Source organism: Gigantopelta aegis, chromosome 1 (genome assembly GCF_016097555.1).
Source record: "Gigantopelta aegis isolate Gae_Host chromosome 1, Gae_host_genome, whole genome shotgun sequence".
Taxonomy (NCBI): Eukaryota; Metazoa; Mollusca; class Gastropoda; order Neomphalida; family Peltospiridae; genus Gigantopelta; species Gigantopelta aegis.
Window position 1 is genome coordinate 12,398,871 of NC_054699.1, and position 7,061 is coordinate 12,405,931.

The following is a 7,061-nucleotide window of genomic DNA, read 5'->3' on the forward strand; positions in this document are numbered from 1 at the left end:
ATATTATATCATGTTACGCTATGCAAAAGAAGTAGGGACAAGGATGTCTCTTTACCATGGGCATCATATATACCATTGATATAATGATATGTGAGGTATTTGTGCCTACTTGGTTTTAGATTTTAAGACGCCTGCCACTAAAGTAAATCTGCTATGCATGTACACAACAAACACAAAATGAATTGTCGTTCTGTGTCCTTTGAAATGTCCATTGGACCCCAATCGATCGACTAAAACTGTATTTAGACGTCAAGAGAGATGATTAACTAAAAACACAAACCTTTACAGGATCTTTGAAATATGTATTATCATCTCAATATTAAACTGTAACCAAAGCACAAAATAATTACTCCAGGTAGTTAAAAACTTATTTTTGTAACTGGTTTGTTGATCGTCTGCTCCAAAGCTCTCTAAACAATATGGGCGAAGGTCACATATATGGTAGTTGCATTGACAATGGGTAGATGTCACCACTGTTTTGCAGTCAGTAGTTAGATGGGGTGGCTCAAAGGTCCCCATGGCTCATCGGTCCCAATTTTTCCATGTACATAAACAGTGGCCGATATAGATAAAATTAGACAAAGTTGCTATTATACATGTCAATAACGGACAATGGTTGGAAAAATGGTGGCCATCTTGAAATTGTATTGCAAAATTGACATTTCAAGTTACTCATTGATTAAATGTGAAAATATCACCAAAGAGTTCATCTGTAAAAAGTTATCCCTATTTGAAACATCATTTCCATTATCTGGTGTCAACAGTCCTAGTAGTAGATGCCAATTTTTTGGGAAGGTCGTAATATACTGACCCCAATAATTATCAGACGTTAGGTTCAGCATGTTTTAAAACATATATTATAATATTAAATGATTAATATTGAAAACATATTTAAAAATACATCTAAATAATGAATATTTGTAAGACAGTATGGCGGCCATCTTGAAAAAAGTTCAAATGGTTCATTGGTTGGATGTGACTAACTCCCCACGGAGATCATCTGTGCCAAGTTGCATGTTTTTTATCTTCATTTGCACGGTTCTCTCTGTTATCTGCTCTCCCACTAATGCTATTAGTGGTTGATCCTGTTTTTGGAACGGGGACCCTATTTTGAACCCATATTTGCCACACCCATCACCAGAAGTCCGTTTTTCAAAACATTTTTGTTAGCATATATGATGAGGAATAAAAAAAAAAAAAAACAGGTCTATATAATGGGACACATAGACAAAACACACACATAAATGCATAATTTTATTAATGCAAATAACACCAACTCGCATTTTTCGCATTAATATTATGATCACATTAAGGATCTACAGGGTTTATATATTATTTTTGTGAGACTGTTAATTATTATTTTATGCCTTTCACTTTAGTAGTAGTTTTCACAGTAAACTATTTCATATGCATTTTATTTGTCTGTATACTAGTATATCGGTCACCTGTCCATAACAGCCTCTGCTGTCATGTACCGTTGAATGCCTGGAACACGGCTAAATTGACGATATTATAGATGATTTGATGTGATCCTTTTTTTCTTTGTATCAGATGGCATCAGTATGTTAAGATGTTAAATCTTACTTGACGTGGTGAGTACCCTAGCAATGCGTGTCATATAGTTTCAGAAACTCAGCAAAAACTCAGGAATATGTTCCTACCACGTGCAAGACTGTTTTAGCGTCGCTGTTGTAAAATATATTGCATAGACAAGCCGATATCTCCAGATGCCACAGCACATGCCTTCTGACAGTGTGCTCAATTCCTGATCTGTTTATTACATGCAAATTACCTGGTCTGAAATACGACAACACACAGCTGTTTTCCTATATGCTATAGCAGTAGCTATACAAATGTTAGTATTTTGTTCAAGAAAACATGTATTATTACTATGATATATAAGAGATTCGTCACGAGTATTTTTTAATATGGAAAATACCATTCGAGTCCGCATTAATCTGAATTTGTCGAGGCTCTACCGAGGAAAATACCGATTAACTGGACAAGGTTGATATTTTACATATTAAAAAAACACGAGTAGTGAATTCTAATTATCCAAAAACAACACTTCTAAAATAACATTTTATTTTTATGTTTAGTTAATCACAGTACTAAAGTCGCCGACATCGGTAATATGACGTCATCATATTCTGCACAAATTAGTTTGATATATTAAAAATAATTCAACTACAAAAGGTCATTTTTAAATGTTTATTATGTCTGTTGTTTTTATTCTGGCAATAAAACATTCAGTTTTCAGATTGTTTATGAATCATCATATGTAATAAGTAATATGTATTAGTTTTTTTTACTAATTGCTATTTTCAACTCTCTCCCCCCCCCCCCCCCCCCCCCCCCCCCCCCTCCGCCATCCCGAGTCAGGACACCGATCTTATCGGAGGTGGTCGGACTCTGGATGGGCGTGTGCGAAACCCTAGTGGTATATGGGCATGTTAAACTAGTTATCTATATATGTAATACGCATTATATGTTTGGATATAATGTCAGTTAGAACTTTACACTCTACCTGTACATATTGGTGAAACCCATACAGTCTATTTTGGCAAAACTGACCACATAATTCATCATCGCAGTCAGGAGTAACATAATCAAAACACAAATAAAAGTAGTGTTTACATTTTATATTAAATTGCGAAATATAAGATTATGCATTATATCGTGTAACACTAGGATTAATACGACGGATTAAAAGTGATCTTCGGATGACCCTTATGTGCTACGCCAGTATCAAATAACACACTTCTGTCATATTATTAGGTCTGATTATTATGAGAGATAGCGAGAGAGAGATAGACAAAGAAAGGAGAAAGAGGCACGAGAAAGAAACATTGTATTCCTTATTTAAAGTGACGTTACTGAGAGGCGAATTTCTTGATATTGAACATGAAAATACAGTCAAACCTGTCCTAGCGGCCGCCTGTAATCATCGGTCACCTGCCTTAAGTGGCTACTTTTCCCCTCCCAATCGGTTTATAATATAAATGCATCTGTAATACGCGGTCACCTGTCTAACGCGGCCAACGGCCATCTAAATCGAATCACAAATCGCTAAAATACATGTATTAAGCGGCCACAGTAAATGTTTACTGTTATATAAAAGGGATGTTTTAACAACAGCGATAAGATGCAGGAAATAACCAATCTTCACACTTTTAGGAATACTAACACGCATTCAGTTCCGACATATGTGTTGTGTATCAATTAAGGACGTGTGACTCTAATGACCTCCAGGCAGGCTACGCTTGACTTATGTAGATTCACTTACTATGACAATACACTGCATTAAGTAGGAATTAAATTATTAAATGGAAATACATTCCAGTTGCATTTATTTGATGAAGGAGGTGACATGTCAAAAGTTGATTTATAATCAACAGTGAAACTAACATCCGTTAATAATGCAGACGGTAAAACAAGAAACAACAACTGTTTTAAAGATTATATATGTGGCAACCTGTAATCAGCGGCTATCTGTCTTAAGCGGCCACTTTTAACTACTCCCTTGTATGACCGCTTAAGACAGGTTTGACTGACGTATACAATACAAAAGACATATTATTTTGAGATAGTCATGACACAGATGTAGTTTGGTTCGGTTATTCAGACTGCCAAACCTGCTATCACTGCGAAAAGCAGATTTTAACAGATGTTTCACTGATTGTATAAGTATGTGTTCATGAATCAGCGTCAAAACACTGGCCTCCAAACCAAACTGGATCATAATTATATGGTATTAAACAAGCTCCCATTTCGTATCATGTTTATGTCCCGAGTGAAATATTGTTAGTTAGTGCTAATAAAAATTAGTTTATGAGGAACATAAACATGATAAAAAATAGTAACGAGTTTACTATCCTATTTATTGCCCATAATTATGCCAATGTTAGTGTTGATTATATTTAGTTAAAGTGTACTGATTACAAAAATGTCACCACTTTTTTTTAGAGTTTTAGTTTTAATCACAAAATCTCACTTTGACTATTTTTAGAAAATATTTTACGAATTTATGAGATTTGTTGCTCCAAAGACATACACAGAACACTATATTGATGAATGTTGTAATGAAAACTATTACATATATATTCTGCATGTTCTATTATACAAGCAATTAGTACAAATCAACCACAAAGATTACAAATCACATATGAACCGTTTTTCGTACTTTTCGTCGATGACATGATGAATCATCACGTACTAACCCCCACAAATAGTCACCCATCATGTTGCAGTCCCATTTCCCTTGATATCGTCTTTCCATGGTTGATATATCTTGGTGGAATATTTCGCCGTGTTCTTCACTGATGTCACCCATATTTTCACTCAAGAAATTTAGGAGAGAATGGAGGAAATGCAATTTCAAAGACATCCGGCATCCAAGCTTTTCATAAGTCTTTACCAACTTTTCTATTAACTGTTCGTAATTCCCACTTTTGTTATTCTCAAATAAATTTTCAACGACTTTTCTAAATTACCTCCAAGCGTTTCTTTCTTTTGATGTCCTTTTGTCTTCAAATTCTTGTGAGTGAAGCATCTTTCGCACATCTGGTCCATTGAAAATACCACCTTCGATTTTTGCTTTTGACAAATGGAAACATGTTGGAAAAGTAAATTTGAAAGCTTCGCCTTCTTTATTCAGTGCTTTCACCAACTGTTTGACAAGCCTAAGTTTGATATGCAGTGGAGGCATAAGGACTTTGTCTGATTCTACCAAGGGCTGGTACTTCACATTCTGTGTGCCTGGAATAAAGTGTTCTCTTTGAGGCCAGTGACTTTTGCGGTAGTGTTGGGATGTTGCACGACTCTCCCACAGCCAAAGGAAGCAAACATGTGTTGTATACCCTCCTTGTATTCCTTTTAAGAAGCTAATCGTTTTGAAATCGCCAACGACCTGCCATTTGTACCTGTTGTAGCCTATAGTTTCCAGAAGCAATTTTACATTTTCGTAGTTTTCCTTTATATGCAGAGAGTGCCCAATTAGTATTAATGAATACTGATTTCCATTGTGCAGAAGAACACATATGAGACTTCTGGAGGAACTGTCTGTGAAGAGACGCCAATCATTTGGTTCATGACCAATACCCAGTTCTTGAAACAGGTTCTCAATATCATTACAGAAACATAAATCATCTTTCACCGAAAACTATTTTGAGAACCTTTCATGCGCTTTACTAACAGCTGTTGTTTAACAACTGTTGTCCAAAGTGTTCCATTCCATCAGTCTTTATGTTAGGCATTAGACACCGCCAGCCCGAGATCTCGAATCAAATCATCCAGTACCTGCTGGTTTGTAAAGTGTGGTTGTTTATTTTCTTCGTCAGCGTGGACAGCGCCATTCGACATTTAGTAAATCGCAGTAATAAAGTTGCCCCATCGTTAATATGACGTCATCACGATTAGCAGAAATCAGTTTGCCGTCACACATTTTAATTAAATTTTATGAAAACGTTACCCATTGACAACGACTACTAGACATTTGAAATGTGCATATACCTTTAAATTTGCATACCCTTATTAACCGGTTTAAAGCACTAAATTATCACATGGGTTTGTGGCATGGATATTATGGGTAAGTTATAGGACAAACAACATTACTTTTCCAGTTTTCAATATTTCTTCTGCCACTAGTTTGACGTCACTTTGCGCTGCATATCTGCCACCAGCTTAAATGACCCACTTTTCAACACACATATTACAGTTTCCCAATGAAATACAATATTAAATAGATGTACATACACAGCGTTTTATCGTCTTTCCAACAAATATAATTAGTTAATTTGTAATTCGGTATACCAATAACGATTTTCAAGAGAGCTCTGTCAATGACGTCGCGTAACAAGTATGACGTCGCGGCCATTTTTACAGCTGATAGGGTCACATGATAATTTCGTCTTAACGCGGTGTCTGACGTCAATGGCTTCTTTTAGAAGTGTTTTGAGGAATTTAAGACGTGGCTCATTATAGAGAAAGGTCGATTTTGTCACTGATAACGAAATGTGATATTTTAAATGTACTTTGAAAAACACTGAACTTCAAATGGATTTTGAATATATTTCTATACTTCGGCACATCGAGTTCACATATTCAGTTGTTAAATTGAACCAATTTCCATGTTTTCTTTGAAGTTCCAAATCATTTCACCCTAGCACATTTTCGCGCAAGGCGTCCTAACATGGGTTGTCTCAGCAGTCATGGCGGCAGCCATTTTATCAATCCCATAATGCATCGCTTCAAGGTGGCACTGCCTAGTGTGTTGCTTGTGTTTTAGTTTTTAAAAATAAATATTAAGGCCTAAGTTGCTGAAATTGCGTTTTATTATAACTGACCATGTGTCAAATATCGGAGGTGAATCTAACCCAAATGCATTATGGCTAGCGAGCTCTCACCCACAATTACCACTTTAGTTTTGCATTAACCATAGTTTGACACCCAATAGCCAATGTATTTTTCGTGTTGGGGTGTCGTTAAACATTCATTCATTCATTCACCCACAATTACATTGTTTTGGTTGTTTCTTGCATGGAAATTGTCTTCCTTTTTTGAAAGCTTCAATCTCGCCTCGCATTAATTAGCATAACTTCATAGAAACACACCTACACTTTTTATAACGAATTGTGTGTGACTAACACAATTTTAATAGTTAAATACAATTGTTTTTAGATATTTTGGGTAATATTCCGATCAGTACACAGTACCCTCCCCCACATGCTATATCTGTTCTTTTTTAATGTATTGTCCAGGGAAACATGACCCCACCCCCACCCCCATCCTAACACACACACAAAAAGCTTTGCTAGCCACAGTTTTGACCTCTACACAATTTCCTGCACAGGCGCCTGTTTTACAAAATATTTCGTTTCAATGCTTCAAATTAATTTTATATGTACATTAAATTGTATGATAAACATGCTAAATTGCAAATTTTGCTGTAATAACCGCAAACATAATTTATCCTAAAAACATCGACCTAGTAACTGTAACATTAGTATTTGTATAAACATATTTATGTTGGTCTTGCATGTTGATTTTTCAAGATAGGTAGG